At 36.7% G+C, this 25,041-nt stretch overlaps 1 long non-coding RNA gene across 1 annotated transcript in view; it reads left to right on the top strand.

Annotated features, from left to right (window-relative positions):
• The window catches only part of LOC108352072 (uncharacterized), a 107,158-nt gene extending 85,179 nt beyond the window's left edge, over window positions 1-21,979 (top strand). Inside the window, exons 4-5 of the long non-coding RNA XR_015632379.1 lie at window positions 7,217-7,305; window positions 21,445-21,979. This is a non-coding gene — a long non-coding RNA (uncharacterized LOC108352072). The remainder of the gene's footprint in view (window positions 1-7,216; window positions 7,306-21,444) is intronic.
• Window positions 21,980-25,041: the final 3,062 nt, after the last annotated feature.

The raw sequence follows: 25,041 nt of genomic DNA, 5'->3' as shown, positions 1-25,041 counted from the left end.
GATCATCAACCTCAAAACTCTTATTTTACCTAATAGGATTTAAACAGCACGCATCCCATAATAGAACTATGAAGAGTGAATTTTCACAGAGAATCAAGAAGAAAATATAAATGGGTCTCTTCTCCTTATTCAGACCATGTATAATCACTGACCTCATCTGACACAGACTATTCTGTGTGAAAGAAATCTTACTGCATTTAAATAAAAATAAAGTACTCCTAATTTTCACCCAGAATAAAGGGCACTGTATATTTAATAAAAATAAGGAGAAGTCATTATCTAAATTAAAATGAGATCTGTACTTATGTATGAGGAAAGAGCTCTTCTAATTAGTGTAAAGTCACACCACTAAAAGTAGGAGTTGATATGCAATTAGGAAAATCCGACAAACAGACAGACACAAAGAGAGACTTGCTTGTAGCAATTTAGCCCTATTACAAATAGGAAAAAAAGTTGAAGTGATATTTTAGAAAAAAAATATGTAAAATATTTGATAAAGGCTATACTTAAAAATTCTATAGAATGTTGTAGCTCTAGTATAGTATGTATGAAACTAACAGCTTAGATTTTAATCATGGAAGATATACCTCAGCATAGACTGACATAGATAATTATAATACCCAGAAGTCATAGGAAAACAGGAAGTGAATACTACAAAGACTAATTATGGCCCCAATACAATCCTCAGAAAGCCTTCCATAAGTGTGTATAATGGTTAAGATCCTACAAAGTTTCATCTAAATATTAGGGTTTATCATGATCTTATGCATAATTATACTTACATCAATTACTTGAAAAACAACATGGCATGTAGGGTTCATATTTTGTTTCTACCCAAAAATGAAATAAAATTTATTTCTAGATAATCCATCCAATAATTAAACAAAAGAGATACATGAACACTTGAACTATCTCTTCTGCTACTTACACCTCACGTAAGGAGAGGTGAAAAATATCTTCAACATGGGAGAGGGAGGACAGGGGATAACATTTGAAATGTAAATACATAAAATATCCAAAAAATTATCTTTAACAGACTTTGTGTTTTATGAAAGCATTATCTTTGTTCCTAGTCAATGTAACTATGTGGAATCTTTTGAAGAATACAATAAAAGAATGCAGTTAATTAGATCATATATGGCTTTCCTTATGGAAAACTGCACATTTTTAAGAAGGAACATATTGTTTAAAAGATCTACTACTGTAGAAGCTTCCTAAATTTGTAAATATGTTAAAATATTCTAAATTGAGACACTAAATAATAAGGAGACAATTCCCAAACTAGATGTATCATGTCACCGAGTGAAACCTCCAGTTCCTTGATTGGGTTACTCTGGTTGAGCCCTTGGGTAAAGCAACTCCCCAGACATCACACCAGAAGCTATTGCCAAGGTCATGAGCTGCTTTAAACAACCTGAATGGTAAGGCCCTATTGCTGTAGGCAACACCTAATAATGTCATTAATAATGGGAAGTAGAGTTGGTGAGTAACTGTAAGTACCCCTACAAATGTGTAGCATTGGTGGTACTGGAAGATACTCTGTACACTACTGGAGATAAAAAGTAATTACTAATATCAGTCACCAACAGACCCCATGGCTCAATGCAGTGATGTGCCTGCAAGCTATCCTGCTTCAATATTAGCACAAAGGTGACAGAAGTGATGTACTATTTTTTAAATTGTATTTAAGACCCACTCCACAAAATGGAACCTTTGCATGAACCTGCTAAAGAGGGTTCGAGGACCTGTGATTGAATATGTCATGTGTCTTAGGAAAAACACGAGAATATTATTTTGCTAAAGGAACATAGCAATAAAATGACTCCTAGTGACATACTACTACTGTACAGGTAGATCAGTATCTTCCTCAGTTCACATCCGAGAAACATTTTTGAGAAAGATGAAAAATCATGCATGGATCCATTACTGGATGCTCTGCAGAAATCAGAGAACCCAATCCTAAATGTGATGTCACTATCAAAACACTCACCGTCAAGGGACAAGAATCTCTGTGGGAGAGGAAATGCAAAAATGAAGAGGCCCAGTTAATAGATATCTCAAAAAAAAGCTGTCTTCAGACATGACAGGGCTAATACACACAGGAATTCACACGGACTGTGGCACCATTCCCAAGATCTACACAAGTTCAAGCAAAATGGGTTCCCAGCTCTCTCTCTCTCTCTCTCTCTCTCTCTCTCTCTCTCTCTCTCTCTCTCTCTCTCTCTCTCTCTCTAGCAGAGCGGGGGATAAGAATCAAAATCAATTTTCTCCAGTGAATTGTCACTGGATATATCAAGACTGTAGGGCAGGGGGGCCCCATGTCTTGGAGTAGTTGGTCAACAGAAGAGGAACTCATAAGTATTTATGAACTTGTATAAGGTTTTGCTCTGTACTTGGCAATTTTTATACTCCTAGTCTTTTGCTTCTATATCCCAATTTGGGTTTTGGGGGGCTGTTCCTGTGTTTGTTGCTGTTTTCGTTGCTTGTTGCTTGTTTCATGCTGTTTGTTTTTTAGACAGAGACCGTAACATTGGGTGGGAGTTGAGATGGTAGTGAGAATTGAGATGAGTTGTGAAAGGAGAACCATGACTAAGGTATGATGGTAAAAAGTAAATAAAGGAATAACTACACATAGACAAATAATTATGGAATATAGCTATACTTCAGAAAATTGAGTTTCAATTGAAGGGAATTTTACTATTTTACCATTTTTCCAGTACCCTGCTTCTAATTTTTTACTGGATATTTTATGTATTTATTTTTCAAATGTTATCTCCTTTCCCTACCCTCCCATCCCCCATCCCACTCTTCATGAGCATGTTCCCACTCCCACCCAACTACTCCAACCTCAACACCCTGGCATTCCCCTATATTGAAGAAACAAGCCTACACACGATCAAGGGATTCAGCTCCTATTGACGATGGACAAGGCCATCCTTTGCCGTATATGTGGCTGGAGCCATGGGTCCCTCTATGTGTACTCTTTGGTTGGTGGCTTAGATCCTGGGAGCTCTGGTGGGATCTGGTTGTTTTGATATTGTTGTTCTTTCTATGGGGTTGAAAACCCCTTCAACTTCTTCAGTCATTTCTCTCACTCCTCCATTTTGGTTCCCTTGTTCAGTCCAATGGTTAGCTGCAAGCATCCTCATCTGTAACAGTAGGGTTCTTACAGAGCCTCTCAGGAGACAAGCACATCTGGCTCCTCTTAGCAAGCACTTCTTGGCATCAGCAATAGTGACTGAGTTTGGTGGATGCATATGGGAAGGATATCAGGTGGGGCAGTCTCTGGATGACCTTTTCTTCAGTCCCTGCTCCACTCGTTGTCCCTGTATTTCATCCCATGAGTATTTTGCTCTCCCTTCTAGGAAGGAATGAAGCATCCACATTTTCCTCTTCCTTTTTCTTGAGCTTCATGTGGTCATGTGGTCTGTGAATTGTATCTTAGGTATTGTGAGCTTTTTGGGTTAATATCCCCTTATCAGTGAGTGCATACCATGTGTATTCTTTTGTGACTGGGTTATCTCACTCAGGATAATATTTTCTAGTTCCATCCATTTGCCTGGACTCTAACTTCTTGAGTTCTTTGTGTATATTAGATATAAACCATATATTTTGTGTGCGAATGGTAAAGACCTTTTTCCAATCTGTTGGTTGCTGTTTTGTCCTATTGACAGTGTCCTTGGCCTTACAGAAGCTTTGCAATTTTATGAGGTCAAATTTGTTGATTCTTGATCTTACAGCATAAGCCATTGGTTTTTTTGTTCAGAAAAAATTTTCCCTTTGCCTATGTGTTTGAGGCTCTTCCCCATTTTCTGTTCTATTACTTTCGGTGTATCTGGTTTTATATGGAGGTATTTGAAGTACTTGGATTTGAACTTCATACAAGGAGGTAAAAGTGGATCGATTTGCATTCTTCTACATGTTGACCTCCTGTTGAAACAGTACCATATGATGAAAATGCTGTCTTTTTTCCTATTGGAAAAAAGCTCCTTTGTCAAAGATCAAGTGACCATAGGTGTGTGTGGGTTCATTTCTGGGTCTTCAATTCTATTCCATTCCATCCACCTGACTCTGTACCAATACAGTGCAGTTTTATGATGGTTGCTCTGCAATGCAGCTTGAGGTCCGGAATGGCGATTCCCCCAGTAGTTCTTTAATTGTTAAGAATAGTTTTTGCTATCCTGGGTTTTTGTTATTCCAAATGAATTTGCAAATTGCTCTTTCTAACTCTATGAAGAATTGAGTTGCAATTTTGATTTGGATTACATTGAATCTGTAGATTGCTTTGGGCAAGATGGCCATTTTTGCTTCATTATTCCTGCCAATCTATCAGCATGGGAAATCTTTCTATTTTTTGAGATCTTCAATTTCTTTCTTCAGAGACTTGAAGTTCTTGACATACAAATCTTTCACTTGCTTAGTTATAGTCATCCCAAGGCATTTTATATTATTTTTGACTGTTGTGAAGGGTGTATATTTCCTAATTTCTTTCTCTGCCTGTTTATCTTTTGACTAGAGGAAGGCACTGATTTGTTTGAGTTATTTTTATATCCAGCCACTTTGCTGGAGGAGGGGGTATGGGAGAGGGAGAAAGGGGATAACATTTTAAATGTAAATACATAAAATATCCAAAAAATAAAATTAAAAAATTCATATTTCGTCTGGAATGTCATCAAAGACATATTGCCATTGAAGTTACCTTTGTTAAAATATGATAACATTCATTTAATAGATGTAGGAAATTTTGAAAGCCATTGTACATAATCATGCCAAATAATTTCAAATTATTTTATTCCCAAAAATTAATTTTTCTGAGTGTATGGTAAGAAAAGGATTATTATTATTTATATTTTTGTGCATCTATTATCTTTGTTGGATAAAAGGAGAGTTGTATTTAGAAAAGTGATATTATTGATATACCCTAATTTCAGTTGTGGATTTTCTTTTACTCTTTACAAGCCATGGGTTTATTATTACTGTATCTTACATGTTAATGGTGGATTTTCTTTGTTTACACAATTACGAATGTAAATAAGTATACCAAAAGTTGGTAGACATAGAGGCTGCCACATTGAGGCAGCAATTGAAGAGTTGCAAGCCAGGCCTGTTTATCCACAAAGCCTATTATGCAACTTAGTTGCCCAGTGAATTCACTTCACTAATGCACATATATTGAATCATGATAGACCTAAAACTATTGGCTGTCATACGGGCTTAAGTACAAACAGGGAATTTGAAGAAAGGACGAAAAAGAATGTGAAAAATTCTAACAAAATAGTTTCACTAATGAGGACTCCACATACTTACTGATCTACCCCTGGTTACTCTATGAGAATGGAAATACTTTCCCTGGCAAGATTTCTGCATTATACAGAAAGTGTTTGGATTCCAGTGCATGCTTCAGCCTTATCTTTTATGCTCTGAAATGCTGTTATTTTTATATCAGATTCTGAAATGTGATGACAAAACATGACCTTCTGAGGAGAATCTGATGGGTCTTATAGACACTCCACACCTGCATTTCTTTCTGACACAGTTACTGGGGCTCTGATATCTTTACTTCAGCCTTGTTTATGATGCTGTATCATCAAGTGATACCATGATCAAGGCTTTGACACTGATTGTCTTAGGGATGGGATCCGTTTCCTACACAGTTATTACCTTCTGCATTCCTTTCATTAACTTCATTTTTATTTTGACTGTGAGGTTAATTTTCATTAAGTCTGAGTGAAACACTGCAGGGAAAATATAGAATCTGACAACTTCAGCAAGCAATAGAAATGCGGCAGAATATTTTACAACAAGTGAGACAGGGCAACATTAACACTTGGTAAAAACTAAGATTCAAAACAGAACCAGAGCTCAGAGAATCACCTGGGATGAGATGGCTGAAGTTTATGTATTTTATTCAATTATTAGATAAACTGGCAATGTATAGTGATAGTAAATTTATCTATTTTATCTCTTTTTACTTTTGTACTATTTTATTGTAGATAACAGAAAATATTAATGAAATATGAAATGTTATGTTACAGCATGAGTTATTATTTATTGAGGGTTGCATTATTTTAATTTTTATTTATTAACCATTTTCTTTGCATTTTAAATATTATCTCCCTTCCCTGTCTCCCCCAATTAATCTGCACCCCATTTCCCTCCCTTTTACTTCTAAGAGAGTGCTCCCCACCCACCTACCCACTCCTGTCTCATCCTTCTAGCATTCCCCTTTAATGTTTAAAATAAAGAATTTTTAAATGATAACTAGTCATATCTAAGTGAAGGTTTCTAAAGACCTTCAATCTACAATGTGTGTGCATAAGATACTATCTTTTTCCTTTCAACTTAATTTCAAGTGATTATATGCTCGTATTATTTTGGGCTGTCCTATCCCTGAATACATACTACTCTCAAAAGAATTTTTTCTTATGAATCCATTCATTTGCTATTGAGGATAGAACTTTATAACAAGGGGGTTAGAAATTTTCAGGCACTCTGTAGCCTGAGGTATTCATAAGCAAATGAATTTGCCCTTTATTTTAGAGCCTAGAAACAGATTTCGAAATTGCCCATTTCAAGTGCATATTGGAAATATTCTGTTTGCCCAATTCTCTGACATATGATATAGGTCTTCCATGTATATATTAAATAAAATAGTCATAGATAAGAGTCTCTAGGCCCTTCCTGGTCTTGAAGGAAACAATATATAACATAATCTTAATTTACAATTTTTTCTTCACTCACAAAATGGATTCAACAATGTTGGGGGGTTATTTAAAGTTGAAAGTCCATTCGTTACAGCTCATATGACAGAAGCTCTCAGACAATGGAATAATTCCTGCACACCTTTAATTCTGATAATGACACTTAAATACAGGTTTTGGACGGGTCAGTGTCTGATAGCAGGTACTTCCTATTGGTTTGGACTGAACTTGGGAAGATTTCATCTTCTTATCCAGGGGTGTGGTCCTGCTTCTACAACTGATCTGTCTTGAGCCTTCTTGACTTGTGGTCACATCTTCACCCGCGGAGGAGAAGCTTGGGCCATTGTCTTGATCCTGTGTAACCCGTAGTCATGTCCACATATGTGGAGGAGGGGCTTGGGGCATTGCCCTACGTGACTTGCTGTCTCAAATGTCTCTATAAGGGTCCGTCGGGGCGCAGCTATGTGAGACCCTGATATCTAGATTAGAAGCTTATTGAGTTTTGATTTTGACAGGTTACTGGGAGTTGTGACTATAACCACCGGGGACAGATGCTGAGAATGTGAGCAGAGTCCACAAGACAGCTGTGAGATCGGAGGTCTCGGTATGGGATTGGTGTAACAAAGAGCTGCCTTGGGAACTCGATGGATGGCGGCTGTGGGATGGAAATTGGGAATTTAGCGAGTCAGGTAGAGATGTTTTGCTGATTTGAGATGAAAATGTCCTGCAGATGCCATGTGGCCCACTGGTGTTGACAATATTGTAGGTTGGTGCATTTTGCTTTATTATTTACTACAACAGCTGGTTAGAGTTATACCAAGACATTTTAAATTATTCATAGCTACAGAAAAGGATGTTGTTTCCTTCATTTCTTTGCCACATTATCATTTGTATCAAGGAGGGATACTGATTCCGATTTCTATGTGTTAATTTTGTATCCAGCCACTTTGCTGAGGCTGTTTTCCAGTTGTAGGAATTCTCTAGTAGAATTGCTTGTAAATACTACCATATTATCTACAAATAGCAATACTTTGATTCCTTTCCCAATTTCTACCTCCTTGTTTTCCTTTAGTTGTCTTACTGCTCTAGCTAAAACTTCAAGTACTTTATTGAATAGATAAGGAGGTCACAGGCAGCCTTGTCTTGTCTCTGGGTTTAGTGGGATTGCCTTAAGTTTCTCTTCATTTAGCTTGATGTCAGCTATTGACTTGGTGTCTGTTTATTAATTTGATTATGTTTAAGAATGTGGATTATATCCCTGATCTCCCTAATATTTTTTTCATGAAGGGATGTTGGATTTTGTCATAAGGATTTTTTCTGCATCTAATGAGATAAACATTTATATTTTTTTCTGTTTCTTTCTATAATGGACTAAGTTGATAGAATTTTCATATATTGAACCATCCATGCATACCTTAGTTGAATCCTACTTCATCATGATGGATGTGTTTTTGATGTGTTCCTGGTTTTGGTTTGTGAGTACTTTATTGGGTATTTTTCCATCAATGCTCATAAAAGAAATCCATCAATTCTCTTTCTTTGTTGAATCTTTGTGTGGTTTAATTGTGTGGTTTAGGTATCAGGGTGCCTGTGGTATTAAAGAATGAGTTTGGCAGTGTTCCTCCTTTTTTTATTTTGTGGATTAGTTTGAGGAGTATTGATATTAGCTTATTTTTGAAAATCTGGCAGAATTCCGCACTAAAAAATCTGGCTCTGAACTTTTGTTGGTTGGTAGAATTTTGATGACTTCTTCTATTTTCTTAGAGGTTATGAGGATGTTTAAATAGTTTACCTGATCTTGATTAACCTTTGGTAAGTGTTATTTATCTAGAAAACCATCCATTTCATTAAGATTTTTCCAACATTGTGGAATATAGGCTTTTAAAACTTTATTTATTTATTTTTACATTACTTTTTTAAAATAGTCCAGACATTGCCAGTCTTCCCTTTGACAGTTCTGTATCCCATTGCTCCTCCCTCCCTCCAAGAGGATGTTTCCCCCTCTAGCCCTCCTATTTCCTGGGGCCTCAATTCTCCTCAGGGTTAGGTATTTCTCCCACTGATGCTGGACCAAGCAGTCCTTGGCTATATATGTGTTGGGGGCCTTGGACCAGCTCCTGTATGCTTCTGGGTTGGTAGCTCAGTGTTTCAGAGATCTCAAGGGTCTGGGTTAGTTGAGACTTCTATTGTTTTTGCTCTCCTCTTCAGGTTCTTCCAGCTTTTCCCTAATTCAAACACAGCAGTCCCTGATTTCAGTCCAATGGTTGGTTGTAAGAATCTGTATTTGTCTGTGTAAGCTGATGGTTTGGCCTCTCTGAGGACATACATAAAAATCATGTGACTATAAGCACACCATAGTTTCAGTAATAATGTCAGGCCTTGGAGACTCCCCTTGAGATGCATACCAAGTTGAGCTGGTCATTGGATTGTCTTTCTCTGCAGGTTTCCTAGAAAACTTGAAGTAGATCTCCGTAAAGACCTAGCTATACCACTATTGGGCACAAACCCAAAAGATGGCCGAGCATTCTACAGGACACATGATCCACTTTGTCCATAGTGGTATTATTTTTGATAGTCACAAGATAGAAACAACCCACATGTCCTACCAATGAAGAATGGGTACAGAAAATGTGGTTCATTTATACAATGAAATACTATTCAGCTATTAAGAATGATGACATCATGAGTTTTGTAGACAAATGGATGGAACTAAAAAATACCATGCTAAGTGAGGTAATGCAGACCCAAAAGGACATGCATGCTATGTACTAGTAGGTGAATATTAGACAAAAAATACAGAATACCTAGGATACAATCCACAGAACTGAAGAAAATTAACAAGCAGAAGGGCTCAAGTAAGGATGTTTTAATCCCACTTGGGAGGGAGAAGAAACAATCAAAGGAGCCAGAGGGAGGCAAGAGCCAGGGTGGCAGAAGGGAGGCGGAGGGAAAGGGGAACATGATCAGATATTGGGGGAGATAGGAGAGAATCCCTGGGGGCCAGCAGAAGAATGGAAATATGCAGCCTTAGGAGGTAGGAGGCCAGCGGACCCTCTAGAATGTACCAGAGACCTGGGACCAGAGACTCAGGATTCAAATAAAAGACCTTAGAAGTAATGTCCCACAGTAGGGAGTGGGAACTCATAGAGTTACCCCCATTAGAAAGACAGGGCATCAAGTGGAGAGATGGGTTTGCCATGCCACAGTCAAAAATTATGGATTGTTACTGTCTAAATAAAACTGCCGGGACTAAAATAGAGGATACAGGCTTTAAAGTAAGACCTAATGATTATTTAAATTTCCAGTGTCTATTGTTATGTCTCCCTTTTCATTTCTGATTTTGTTTATTTGTATACTGTCTCTCTGTCTTTTGGTTCATTTGGCTAAGGGTTTTACTATGTTGTTTCCATCTATATTTCTCAAAGCACCAGCACTTTGTTTCATTGGTTCTTTGTATTGTTTCTATCTGATTGATTTCAGACCTGATTTTAATTATTTTCTACCTTCTACTCCTTCTTGGAATGCTTGCTTCTTTTTCTCTAGAGCTTTCCAGTGTACTTTTTAATTGCTAGTATGAGACTCTAATTTCTTCACAAGGCAGTTAATGCTGTGGGCTTTTCTCTTAGCACTGGTTTAACTGTGTCCCATAAATTTGTGGATATTGTGCCTTCATTTTCATGAATTCTAGAAAGTCTTTATTTTTTCTTTAACCTGACCAAAGATCATTGAGTAGAGAGTTGTTCAATTTCCATAAGTGTGTGGGCTGATGATTCTGATGTTGCTGAAGACCAGCTTTAATATATGGTAATCTGGCAAGATATAGGTGCTATTCCAATTTTCTTACATCTATTGAATGCTAGCATTGTGATTGACTGTATGGTCAAGTTTAGAGGAAAACCCTATGAATTGCTGAAAAGAAGGTATATTCTTTTGTGTTTGGGTGAAATATTCTATAGATTTCTGTTAGGTCTATTTCATTCAAAATGATGATTATTTTCATTATTTCTCTGTTTAATGTTTTATTGGGAAGGGGGTTAACCTTGATTGTCTTAGTGTGACAGGCCTTTGATGACTATCTTTTGGCTGTATGTTTCTGGATGAGCAGGTCTGTATGATTCAGGATCGACAAGTCTGTTGCAGCTGGTCAGAGAGATGGCAGAAGAATGGAAGACTGTCTTGGATAGTAGACTACTCATGGCATATACATAATATTCTTAATTAATATGCTATAATCTTAGATCATGATGTATTTAATTCCTATAGATAATGGCCATATGCTCTCATTTTGTCACTTAAGAATGTATACATTTTTATTAATGTATACACACACACACACACACACACATTGTTCAACACCAACAATGTCCCCCCTTGGTCTCTTTCTAATGCATTTCCCCTTTCACTTTACTATTTTACACACACATACTTTACTATCTTGTACACATAATCATAAATGCAACCTGATGAGTCTGTTTAATATTGCTTGAATATGTATGATTTCAGGCTTGACAACTTGCATTTGAGAAACCAGTTAGGAAGTTAACACCTGGGAAAGACTAAGTCTCCTATTCTCAGCAAACCTAAGTTGCCTATAATTCTTCAATTGGGCATAGGATCCAATTTTTTTCCTCCTTCATATAAATTATATCCTCTTATTCTCCTCTCAAGTGGTCCCCACACGGTACCATTTTATTTTTCTATGATTACTGCAAGTAATATATTCCTATCTAAAGTTTAGAAAATGTGTACCTCAGATGACAGAGAACAAATGATGTTACATGTGTACAATCACTCCATATGATCTTTTCTAGTTCTACCCATTTATATAAAAATTTCATGATTCAAGTTTCTTACAGATGGATAGTGTTTTCAGAGTATATATGTATCTCATTTTCATTATTTACTCCTCAGTAAAATGGTATTTTAGGTTGTTTCTATTTTCTAGCTATTGTTACCAGGAATAATGAACACAGCAGAGCAAGTCTGTGGAGTATGTCAGTTAGTTCTTTGGGCATCGGATGAAGGGCTGTACACTTGACTAATATCGTAGATTATTTTTTCAGATTTTTTCAAGCTTTTCCATACTGATTTTCAGAGTGGGTGGACCACCTTCAACAACAGTGAATGAGTGCTCAGTTCTTCTTCTTCTTCTTTTTTTAATCTTTGCATTTCTGACTGGAGGAATATAAAATCTCAGAGCTGTTTTGATATTTAACATTTCCCCCAATGTTAGAAATGATGTAAAGTTTTGATCTATTTCTTAAGCTGTTTTTATTTCCCTTCAGAATTCTGTAGGACACTTTTTTTGAATGGGACTTTGTCCTTTTGCCTTTTTAAAGAAGTTATTTTCATAATGATGAATTACCCCTCTGTCATATAAGTTATATTCTTAATGAGGTTATTACTCTTCTGTCAGATGTGCACTAGCAAAATTTATCTTTCACTAGGTGTTCTTCCTCTTCATAAAGTTGGTTGTTTCCATAACTGTGCAACAGATTTTAGTTGCATGGGCTCCCCATTGTCAGTTGTAACTTCACTTCCAGGGAAGGGCGAGTCCAATTCAGAAAGTCCTCTTCTGTACTTGTGTCTTAGAGGATGCTCCTTAACATTTCCTCTAGAAGTTTCATTGTTGTGGTAAATATTTATAAAAAGGATCTCACTATCCCTTACCAGTACCAGCTCTGGTTTACCACATGGCATCTGCGGAGCATTTTCTTCTTAATCAGCAAAGCATCTCACCTGCTAAAGCTCCCAATCTCCATCCCACACTGCTGCTGGCTACTATCTGAGGCCAGGCAGCAGCTGCCCTCTTACAACTCTCTGGCTGAGGACTCCGCTTACATTCCCAGCATCCACCCCCTGTGGTTATAGTCACAACCCTGAGTTAATGGTTAAAATAAAAATTCATTAATCTTGTAATTTAGCAATCAAATTTGTAACTTAAATTCTCAATCCATAAAACATTCACACAATTAACTCATAACCAATTGATAATGATATAAACTGCCCACATAGATAAGAAAAATTGTCCTATAAAAATCCACCCCTTAAGAGTATTCATAACTACCTGTGGCCATTTAAGGCCACATGGATCTGGATTGTCCTTCTCTGCCACCGTCTTGGTTCTTTTCCTCCCTTTCTCCTCTCTTCCACCTTACAAAAATTCTGTCCCCACCTTACATTTTCACTGCCCAACCACAGGCCTTGTCTTATATTCTGCTTGCCTTCACCTCATAAAGATAACAATCTACAGTTCATGTTTCAGGTTTCACATTGGGGTCTTGATCCATTTGGAGATAATTTTATATAAGTTTTATAATTTAATTTTCTATATGTGGGTATCCAGTTTTTCCGGTATCATTTGATGACGATACAATCTTTTCTGAAGTGTATGTTTTGATATATTCTTTATTTGTCTAGTATGAGATGGCTCTATTTAGTGTATCCTATTTAGTACCTCTCTTTTATTCCGATTGTCTAATGATCAGTTTAGTGCCATTATTATTGTTTTTAATACTGAGTATGTAATATAATTTCAAATCTGAAATGATGACCCCTCAGGATTATTCTTTTTACTCAGGAATCATTTTGATATCCAGGGTCACTTGTGAATGAATTTTAGAATAAGTTTTATTTTGTGGGAGAATGACACTGATGAATTATTGGGATTGTATTGTATCAGTAGAATGTCATGGCACAATGATAGAATAGACATTTTTCTCAGTATTAATTTTACCATTCCGTTAGCATGGGGTAGCTTTCTATTTTTCTAGTATATTTATCATTCTCTTTCTTCAGAAATTTAAAAAAAATTCATTGTGTAGTTCTTTTCCCTCCCTGGTTATTTTATAGTATCTTTATCAATCTCTTTCTTCAGATAGTTTTCATTGTAGGCATCTTTCACCTCCTTGGTTATGTTTATATCTAGATATTTTATTTTTTTTGAGCCTATTGTTTTGAGGATATAATTTTAGAGTGCTTGAAAAATAGAAACACAGGCATACTCCCAAACTCACTCTATGTAGCCAATAATAACACCAAAATCAATTAGACAAGGAGACCACAATACTTCCCATAAACAAAGATTGAAAAATACACAATAAAATACTTATAATAAGGACTAAATAGGTGGCTTAATTAATACATATCCATTTTCTTTCATTTTTGGAGAATGGATATCTATGATTAAGATGACTAAACAAAACTGTTCTAGTTTCTCAGATCCTTTTGTCCAGGTTTAAGAAGGCATCTAACTGTGTCCTCAGATGTACTTTACATGTGTTTTATGGGGAAGAGACATGTTGGTGTTTCTTTCAACTTGTTTTACTATATTAGAAACCTGCCCCCATATTTTTATTGGCCTGTAGTATACTCTTTAAGTCCTTGTCACAACATAAGTAACATCAGGGTATGGTGTCTGTGGCCTGTTGTGAAGCCTAGAGTCATATACTAGTTCATGATCTGACTACATCAGGGGGCTGTATTGATGTCTGTGTCCTGTGTAACCATTGAAAACAGTGAGAATACATACGGTCTGTGATGTTGCCTGAGGCTATGTTGATATATTTGACTTGTGCTGCCACTAAGACTATGTTGGTGCCCCTTTCTGTGGCTGAGAGCAACTTTAATGCCTATGATCTATAAAGGCACTGGGGACCATACTGAGAGGTCCATGGCATGTGCTGATTCCAGGGACTATGCAGAAGTCCATGATTTGTCCTTCTTTTGATGGTAAAGGACTAAAAAACTACCTTTTCCATGGTATAGATGACTCCAAACTCATAGTTGGGAAAGGATACAGGAGGCCTATATAACAACTCCAATTTCCACCCTAGAGCTCCTCTACCCGAAAGTGGACAGAAACACCACTGAAGAGAACTCTTAAAAATTGTAATCTGGATGCTAACATGTAGTTCTCCACAAGTAAAGTCTTTAAGGAGATGCCACATGGAGTTTGACTATGCTCCAGTGAATGTAAGAGTAACAGAAATTGCACTTTTTCGACCTCTTCTTCATCTGTATCTGCTGCTTCTTCATTTTCTTCATCTTCTTTCTGTTCTTTCGTGGTGTAGGGGGGCATCATAATGATGTGGTTGGACATGGAAGGATTAGGAAGTGATTAGAATTAAGGTTCATGATGGATATTCCCAAATAATCAATAAAAATAGGAAGAAAAGAAAAAAAATAAAATTCACAGTGAAAAGGTGGGCCAATCTCAGGCCATTACAAATATTTTTCTTAAACTTATCACATACGAAAGAAGAAATGTTTGCACAGGATTGTGAAATAAAGAACTTCCGAGACTGAAAAGGAATCAACATTCATTTAACTGAAGTCCTGATTCACAATTCACCTCAAGACCTGAAAACTGCATGGAATTTCAAAACAGATAGCACCGTGGTGACATTCTTTACTACTCAAATGGTTTGTAGTAAACCAGCATTTTGTATAAACGTGCACCTTATTTCAAAATGTGATGTGTAAAAAGGTCTGTGTCAGAACATTTTCAAAATAACTGCATTTCCTCCCTGTTGGAAAATTGAAGGGAGCAAATGCCAGTTAAAGTTTTGTTTTGTTTTTCCTGTATATAAATTCTTATGACACCAAAGGTTGTAAAAAGCATTAAAAATGTATCTATTATATTGTCTCCTAGAGCTGTCTGCTACTTTCCTTGTTAGATTCTCTTGGGTCAGGTGAGAAGTCTTCTTCTTAGTAAAAGTACCCATTTGACTAATCCTACCAGATGGCTGAAGCCATTAAATAACATTATTTTGTGATTTACTCCAGAGGTAGTACTGCCCATCTGAAACAGTCCCCAGGAGGCTTTATTTGTCTCTTCATTTGAGTTTTTATTTCCCTCCAAGAAATTAAGTGTTCATTTGACAAAGCTCTGTGAAAATAATCACATCCATTATGATGACCTCATGAGTGTCTCTTAGCTATATAACAAGCAGAAGCCGACTGAGTGAGCTAATGGGCTTTTTAGTTGAGCAAAGATTGTTGAAACATCTTATACCTGACTCTCCTCGGGTTTCTATTTTTTCCTTCCTTACACAAACCATTCACACTGTCTTCTTCCTCCTGTTCTTTCTATCTACCATCAAATCTGATCAGCCTCACATCCTCAGTATCTCAAACTCATTCATTTCTTTTTGGTGACACCAGTAACTCTCAAGATGAATTTTTCTTCTCTGTCATTCAAATGTGGATAATTATCCCATGAAATCTCTTGTATTCAACCTGACATGTGATGCTAGCATTTCTTTAGAATATGGTTCTCCCCTTAGATAGATTAGCAGGTGTGGGAAGATTCACATTCATATTCAACAACTTTAAATCCTTGTTATTATTTGGCTGAATTGACATGTAAGCATGCATAGCAGAGGATGGACTTTAGTTCATGAGGCAAATCTTTTATTTAATGTGATGGTCAATTATAATTTATTATTTTACTTCTTTTAAAATTACATTTGTAGAGTCATATTAAAGGTTATCAACTCTAGATATATGGTGTTGCGTAGGAATAAAATAAAGTGACTTTCCCCCTTTATTGCTAAACAGCAGAAGTCTAATACAGCAAGATCAGGTTAAGTAGAGTCTAGAATTTGTAGCCCATAATAAATCATATCATTGTTAAGTTATTAAATTATTTTTTAAAAAAGCAAGGTAATAAAATGGAAAAAATCGGACAAAAATTATTCACTTAATTTACATTCTCCAATGGAAACACATTTGGCTTTGAGTGTTGAATCATTAGCTAGAACTGCCTTAGCATTTGTCAGGCACTGGCTTCAATTCCCTGAACCAGAAATAGATATATAAATAACAATAATTCGATCGATCCCCTTCATATGGGGTATCAAGGATGGGGTCAGAGAAGTTAGTTAGGAAGTCTTCGGCAGCGTCAGTGTGAGAAATAATAGCAGTTACATTGGAGAGTTGAAAGTATTTCTGTAGTGGAATCAGTGCCTTTAGGAAATGACAGGAAAATTACTTTCCTAATTCATACTGGTGCTTAGAACATAAAGAAGAAGAAGCCATTAAAATGACATCATTACTAATACAATCACCCAAAAGGTTTGAGCATAACAATCATTAAATTTCAGATATATATGCTAGCAACATTAATGTATGTGTACTATTTTAGTTAGTATATATGTTAGCTGATGAAAAATAGGTGCTGAGAGTATTTTAAATGATAGGAAGGTGGGTCATATTCATTTTTCACAGGTCCATAGTAATCTAATTTAATATAAGTATGGATTTGTATGTTTGTACCAATACTAGCAGTGCAAAATATCATCTCTTTGGAGTTGGCATCATTCATATGGGTGGTAAATTGAAGCTGGATTGCTTGCCTAAAATAGTATAAAATTATTGTCTTTTACTAGATGTTATTTCATTAATCTATTATAAAAATCATATGTTCTTCTTGATAATGAAGTCCAATGGCTGCAGGTTCTTATTTTAGAACATTGTTAAAGACTATGATCACAATTAAAAGAAAATTAAAGGTTAGATTTAGAGGTAAGACAGAAGTGGAAAAAAAAAGTCAGTCACTTTAAAAATCTTAAGGTGTTATTTGTGGTTACTGAGTTACTATTTACATGCGTTTAAAATATCCTTGCTTAAAACAGAGATTTGACATTCTGTGTCTCAAGGTTGGTTGCAGTTACAGAAATTGAAAACAACGGAAAAACAAACAAACAAAAAATACAAAACAAACCATTTGATACTGCATTTAAACTTTATGGGGCATTTTGCAGTATCGTTTAACCAGCTTTATTTTTTACGTCCATCACAGTAATTGTTCTCCTGCAAAGATATAAGTCGAGCCATAGGCCTAAGTGTGCACAACATATTTTAAAAGGCATTGTGGGACTCACATTGCTCAAAAAATATAACATATGACATGTCCTCAATGCATTATTCATGACCGGAGGAGTGCTGAATCATTTGCTCTACTCAGCATGGGGTTCTGCTAGAGTCCTGCATCAGGGGTCATTGGAAATTCATGATGGGAAATGTAAATTAGGAACAGCAGTGCATTTTCATTTTCTCAGCCTTTGCATAACCATCTTACTGTCTAAAGAATGATAGAATTTGCCGCACATGGGATGCCACTCACTCCCATCCAGGGATGAATTGGGCATACTGTTCTGGCAACATACCACATCATGTTGGAAACAAAAAGAATCGGATGTTTCCGTTACAAAAGACTGTACATTTTAGGTCTTATCATTCAGTGAATTCGAAGAAGCTTCTATTAAAATGTGGGCTACTTTCAGAAAGTGAGAAGGCAAAGCACCTCAGAAACAATGGGCAGAAAGGAGGGTTTGATCCCCTTTTCTTTTTTTCCATCTTTATTAAATTGGATATTTCTTATTTACATTTGAAATGTTGTTCCCTTTCCCAGTTTCCAGGCCAACATCCCCTTAGCCCCTTCCCCTCCCCTTTTATATGGGTGTTCCCTTCCCCATCCTCCCCCCATTACCACCCTCCCCAAAGAATCCTGTTCCTTGGGGGTCCAGCCTTGGCAGGACCCAGGGCTTCCCCTTCCACTGGTGCTCTTACTAGGCTATTCATTGCTACCTATGAGGTCAGAGTCCAGGGTCAGTCCATGTATAGTCTTTAGGTAGTGGCTTAGTCCCTGGAAGCTCTGGTTGCTTGGCATTGTTGTTCATATGGGTCTCAAGCCCCTTCAGTTCTTCCAGTCCTTTCTCTGATTCCTTCAATGGGGGTCCCGTTCTCAGTTCAGTGGTTTGCTGCTGGCACTCGCCTCTGTATTTGCCATATTCTGGCTGTGTCTCTTAGGAGAGTTCTACATCCGGCTCCTGTCGGTCTGCACTTCTTTGCTTCATCCATCTTATCTAGTTTGGTGGCTGTATATGTATGGGCCACATGTGGGGAAGGTTCTGAATGGGCGTTCCTTCTGCCTCTGTTCTAAACTTTGCCTCCCTAATCCCTCTCAAGGGTATTCTTGTTCCCCTTTTAAAGAAGGAGTGAAGCATCCATATTTTGATCATCCTTGAGTTTCGTGTGTTCTGTACATCTAGGGTAATTTGAGCATTTGGCCTAATATCCACTTATCAATGAGTGCATACCATGTGTGTTTTACTGTGATTGGGTGACCTTACTCAGGATGATATTTTCCAGTTCCATCCATTTCCTATGAATTTCATAAAGTCATTGTTTTTGATAGCTGAGTAGTATTCCAACATGTAGATGTACCACATTTTCTGTATCCATTCCTCTGTTGAAGAGCATCTGGGTTCTTTCTAGCTTCTGGCTATTATAAATAAGGCTGCGATGAACATAGTGGAGCACGTGTCTTTGTTATATGTTGGAGCATCTTTTGGGTATATGCCCAAGAGAGGTATAGCTGGGTCCTCAGGTAGTACAATTTCCAATTTTCTGAGGAACCTCCAGACTGATTTCCAGAATGGTTTTACCAGTCTGCAATCCCACCAACAATGGAGGAGTGTTCCTCTTTCTCCACATCCTCGCCAGCATCTGCTGTCACCTGAGTTTTTGATCTTAGCCATTCTCACTGGTGTGAGGTGGAATCTCAGGGTTGTTTTGATTTGCATTTCCCTTATGACTAAAGATGTTGAACATTTCTTTAGGTGTTTCTCAGCCATTCGGCATTCCTCAGCTGTGAATTCTTTGTTTAGCTCTGAACCCCATTTTTTAATAGGGTTATTTGTCTCCCTGCAGTCTAACTCCATGAGTTCTTTGTATATTTGGATATGACTCTCTATCAGTTGTAGGATTGGTAAAGATCTTTTCCCAATCTGTTGGTTGCTGTTTTGTCCTAACCACAGTGTCCTTTGCCTTACAGAAGCTTTGATGTTAATAGTTTCACACTTGCAAAGAACCCAGAGTGAATTGCTAGTAATCTTTGATCTGTTTTACGTTTTATGGTATTATAACAATGCCATTAACAACCTATATTTTATATAATATTTCTGTAGTTATAAAACATTAATTTTATAATGTTTTTATGTCTTCCTCAAAGTGGAATACATTTGCTAAGAGGAGAAATTTCAAACTCATAAAGCATACTAATGCTTTATTAGTAATGCCCATTAAAATGGAAACTAAAGATGTGAATTACATGTAAAAATTTAAATTTTGATAGCTATAATAAAATAATCAGAGCACCGATTTGAACATTTTTATTTCAGCAAATATAAAATATTTATAAAAATATACTATATAATTATGAAAAATACTTGACAGATTTAAACAGCAACATGTGTCTTATGTTTTCTACTAAATGTACATGTCAAGGGCTAGATAGCTGTGTGTCACCAAAGGATGCCATATGAAATTCAGAGCTGCAAAAAGACAATGTGCCATTTCTTTTTATAACAATTATAATATTACCTTTGAAAAATGTAAAAATAATAGTCAGAATCACAGGTTTATGATGTATATTTTCAAACAACAGGAGAGAGGTTTACTAGTCAAAAAACAGTCAACATAAAGAAATAAATAACACAAGGAGAAATCAGAATATAAGCCTGGTACAAAATTCCAGCCTCACAGCTAACTCCCCAGTTTCAATGAGAATTTTACTTTTTGATAGTAAGTTAAGTTGAGATTTTTCTCACCCATAAAAGTTGAAAGGGAATCACATGACCCAGGCTTGATAAAAGCTATTAAGAAGTGGGAACTTTTGGAGGAAGAAAAGGGACAGGAGAAATGATATAATCTAAAGAAAAGGAGAAAACATGAAAAAGAAAGAAAACAACAACAATGAAAGTTTTTCTTTTAAATGAAAGAAACAATCTAGTCAGTGAATAAACTATCATTAGGTGTTCAGGAGTATAGTGTTATTTAATTCTTTCCAGTTTTTAGAAATAGCTATATCTTAATACAATTTGGGATGAATTAGTAAACCTCATCATTTATTTGATTATGTAAAAAATGAATTTTAATCATGCCTGAGTGTGTGTGTGTGTGTGTGCATATATATATATATATAATATGTGATATATATGTGATATATGGTATTTGTGATATATATTCAAATAAAATGATTAAAACATATCCATGATGTTTGCTCAGTAACTAATATAAACAGTTGCACTCAGGTTTTTTTCCCAACCCCCTTATGGAAGCTTACAACCATCCATCCAGAGGTTCGGACAATCTTTGATGACAGCAGACATGCATGTGGTCTACTGACACAATGCAAAAAAAAACATATATATGTTCATATATATTAAAATGTTAATATATTAAAGTTAACATTAAAATTAGTAATAATAATAATAATAATATTTTACAGTAAACTGATACAACTCCCAATACACCCAGTAGGTACTTAAGCTTTCTATCCTGTCCTTTACAAGAAGTCCTGCCAATTTTGTGATTATTCCTGAAATGTTGATCTCGTATCCAGTTCTATAACTCTACAATGAAGAGACGACTAACCACAATTTAGTCAATATACTAAGTACTAATACTGGAACAATGTGAGAAAACTTTCCTATTTTAAAATATTATTTATTATTTTACAAGGTAAGCATAGAATCTAAGCTTATTTGTATCAAATAAAATGTGTATTCCTTTGTTTGGGAGCCTAGTATGATCCAGTAAGCTCTGGATAGTTGAGAAAAAAGAATGTACTTAGAATTATTTATTTTTTTAAAAAAATCTTAACAAGATTGGTATCCCATTTTGTAACTTTTTCACTATAGAAAAACCCTGACAATTTCTTCTTGCTTCTTTGCAGTGCCTTTCAGACCAGAAGAAAACCTTGATAGTATCTAAGGTGTCACATTTGCGAGGATAACAATGTAGTCTGCACAAGTTCTTTTCCCCTGAAATGGTTAATTTTTTCATGACTTTATTCCTTTGAATACAGTCAAGAAATAGCATATTATCTTTTATCTTGGGATGGAAAACCACAAGTTGGTGACAGGGAGAGAAAAAAAATTATCCCTTGAAGAGTATCTAAGGCCAGGTCTGACTGGAATGAAGTTTCAAGTGAACCCAGCAGGTAATATTTGCAGAGAGCAGTCTCCCATGAACAACATCAAAGACCTTCACAGAATTGGGAGACCACAACAGTACACAGTCCCATGCTGAGCAGCTCTCACAGCCACGCCCTCTCAAGCTGCCAAGACAGACCCCAAGCTGGAGTTGCAACGTCAACTGTATTATCTCTCTGTTATGCAATTCCTACAACAAGGCTTCAATCTGTCCTTATGCAACATATTAGGAATATCATGTTTTTGTTCATGGTTTCACGTGCCTCTAGAGACTCAAATAAACCTCGATTCTCTCATCTGTCCTTAAATCTATGAAGAGTCCCTCCTAACTCTAGCAGCATCATCCCCAGACAATCAAAATGCATCTGTTAACAGTGTGTTGAGTCCCAGTCATCTCTGACATCAGCTAATGGCATGGAGTTGGACTTTTTAAATGTTTAGCTAGCTAAAACATCATTTTATTTTAACAAGTTTATTTTGCTATATTTTTTTTCAGATTCATTTGAGGGACCTTTTCAAATATGTGCCCCTGAATTCATCCATAAGTTCATTCTGTTAAAATCTTAGTGTGGTCAAAACAAAACAAAATTAAAAACTCACCAAGGGTAAGAAAATTGAATTTCTCTATGAGGTAAGAGAAAATGGTTATAGAAATGCCAAGTATTTACCAAAGATTCAAAATCTATTTTGCAACACTTACTATGGAAAATATCAAGAGAATTATGTTTTTTCACAATGCAAGTTTCCCAAATATTGCCAAATACCTTTTAAAGTTTTAGAAGTATATAGGGCGAATACATTCTATTCGTTCCAGAACCCAGAACAAATCACTACACCTTTTTCTTATACCCATTACCCCTTAGACAAAAATCTGTTCGGAAGGGTAATTTTTATGAATTCATTTTATATCCTGATCACTTTACAGCCCCCTTCCCTCCTCTTTTTCCAGGCCTACCCTTAAACATCCCTCCCCCATTTCCACCTCTCCTCCTCCTCTTGGGTACCACCCCATCTTGGTGTATCTAGTGCCAGCAGGTATATGCACTAGACCTCTCCCTCTGAGGTCCACCTAGCCAGTCCAGATATGGCAAGGAGACTAATGGCAGGAACAGAGACTGAGACAGCCCCCACGCCACTTCTTAGGGGACCCACATGAAGACCAAGCTGAATATTTGCCACAAATGTGTAGAGTGTCTAGGTCCAGCTCCTGCTTGCTCTCTGGTTGTTGGCCCAGCCTCTGTGGACACCCCTGGTGACAGGTTAGTTTACTTTGTGTGTCTTGATATGGTGTCCTGGACCCCATGTGAATTGCTTACTTCTGTTCCTTAGTCTTCCACAAGATTCCCTGACTCTTCCTGGTGTTTGGCTGTAGGTCTCTGCATCTGCCTCCGTCTGCTGCTGAATGAAGCCTCTCAGGAGATAGTTATGCTAGGTTCCTGTCTGCCTACATGGCAGAGAATCATTAATAATATCATGGGTTGGTTCTCTCACATAAGATGGGTCTCAAGTTGAGAGGGTCATTGGTTGGCTGTTTCTCAGTCTCTACTCCATCTTTCCCTAAATACCTGTAGGCAAGACAAATTTGGAGCCGAAGGTTTTGTGTGTGAATTAATGTTCCCCTCTGGGGTATCATATTTTTATTTAATACATTGGAAAAACACATTTGTAACTATAAAAATCATCCTCTTTCTGACTTAATAGTATTGTTAACATATAATACTGTATATTTCTGAATTTAAAAATGAAGTATTAAGGTTCTTGTCCGTCCTCTTTCTTTTCTTCCTCCTTCTCCCTGCCCTTTAATCTAATTTATACTAAAATTCATTTTCTTAGCTAACCTGTTTTCTTAATCCGCACATCACCCCTGTCCCTACCCTCCTCTCCCTCTCTGGCAGTGGAGGAGCTCAACTCTCCAGGAAACTTGTCTTCTGTTACTGGGTTCTTTCCTTATAAGCTTGGGATGGTCACCAGAAATTTTCTTTTGTTAGTTCCCTTAGCAAATCCATCCCAAAAGGCCGTGACCCTCAGCAGGGAAGAACCTTAGTTTTTGTCCATCTCTCACCTGATCACAGTCACAGGATAACCTTGCTGATCAAGTCCACTTATGATCAGAGACTAGAACCTTCTGCCTTAATTTTATCTTAATACTATTCGACAGTCTCTATTTCTTACTGGCCATGGCACCCTTTTCTCTATTGCTCCTCCAGGATTACCACATACCTAACTTGTATTTTCAGCTCATCTTTGACTATATCCAGATTGAAAATTAAATGCCCACAGGCATTAGTTTCTTCAGCCTCTTTCCTTCTTCACCATGGACAGAAACTCTGGGTTGAATGTTAGTGGTATTTATCTGTCTTTCATTCCCATGGTTTCTGAGAATGACATGCCTTCTTTCTTTCAGAGTTGTCTCTCCACATGTAGCCTACATCTTATTTCCCACATGTTACAAGGCTTTGTTTAACCAAATGTCCCTTCTTTCTTTCATCTATAAATTTTCCCTTCACAGGTTAGTTTTTAGAAAAAGACTCATGTCCCTCCTCTAGTCGCTTTTGCAATGATATTCCGTGTCATTATGTATAACTCTTTGAAGTGCTGACTCTCAGACCGTCTGAGTCCCAGCTGGCAGGCTTTCCCCAGGTCTTATGTAGCCAGACATGTCTGAATTATTCAGTGTAGCATCCTTAAAGCTCTCCTCTTTACATAAAATGAACACTCTTGCTTCTTTTCCTTGATTTCTCATAAACTCACTCGCTAATCGAGGTCGTCAATCTTACTGGCTCATAATGCGGAGTCTCTTTCTCTTTTTTCTGTCACTAACAGCTTACTTTGGCCACTTGACATTATCCTCTTTTAAATAATTTTCTTAATACTTTATTTTCTGTTATAATACGTATGTTGAACTATCATCAGTGCATAGTTTATCTAAAGCAGTAGATCACAACCTTCCTAATGCTTAAAGAAGTCATGGGCTCTGTGTGCTTAGACTCTTTCTCCCTAGCCTCACCATTGGTTTGCAGTATACTTGAGACATTTAACTTCTTGTAGTAGTACACCAACTATAGGTGATAGGAATTGTGTGCCTACTTAATATCTAACTGTAAATTATAGAAGAGTACAAACCAGAGCTCCCTCCTTTGGGTCAGCACTCAAAGTGGTGAACAGAAAACATATAGCGAGTAATAGATCTTTGTCAAATTGTTCAACAATTATAAAATCCATTATGCCCATTGGTAAACAGAAAACATACATGCTGTGAGAGTCTGTTCCAATACTTTTATGTATCAACATATCTGGAAGCCGTCTGTGAGTTTATAAGGCTGCTATACAATTTCAGA

This window comes from Rattus norvegicus, chromosome 10, assembly GCF_021556685.1.
Source record: "Rattus norvegicus strain SHRSP/BbbUtx chromosome 10, alternate assembly SHRSP_T2T, whole genome shotgun sequence".
Lineage (NCBI taxonomy): Eukaryota > Metazoa > Chordata > Mammalia > Rodentia > Muridae > Rattus > Rattus norvegicus.
This window is presented reverse-complemented; position numbering and strand designations above follow the sequence as displayed.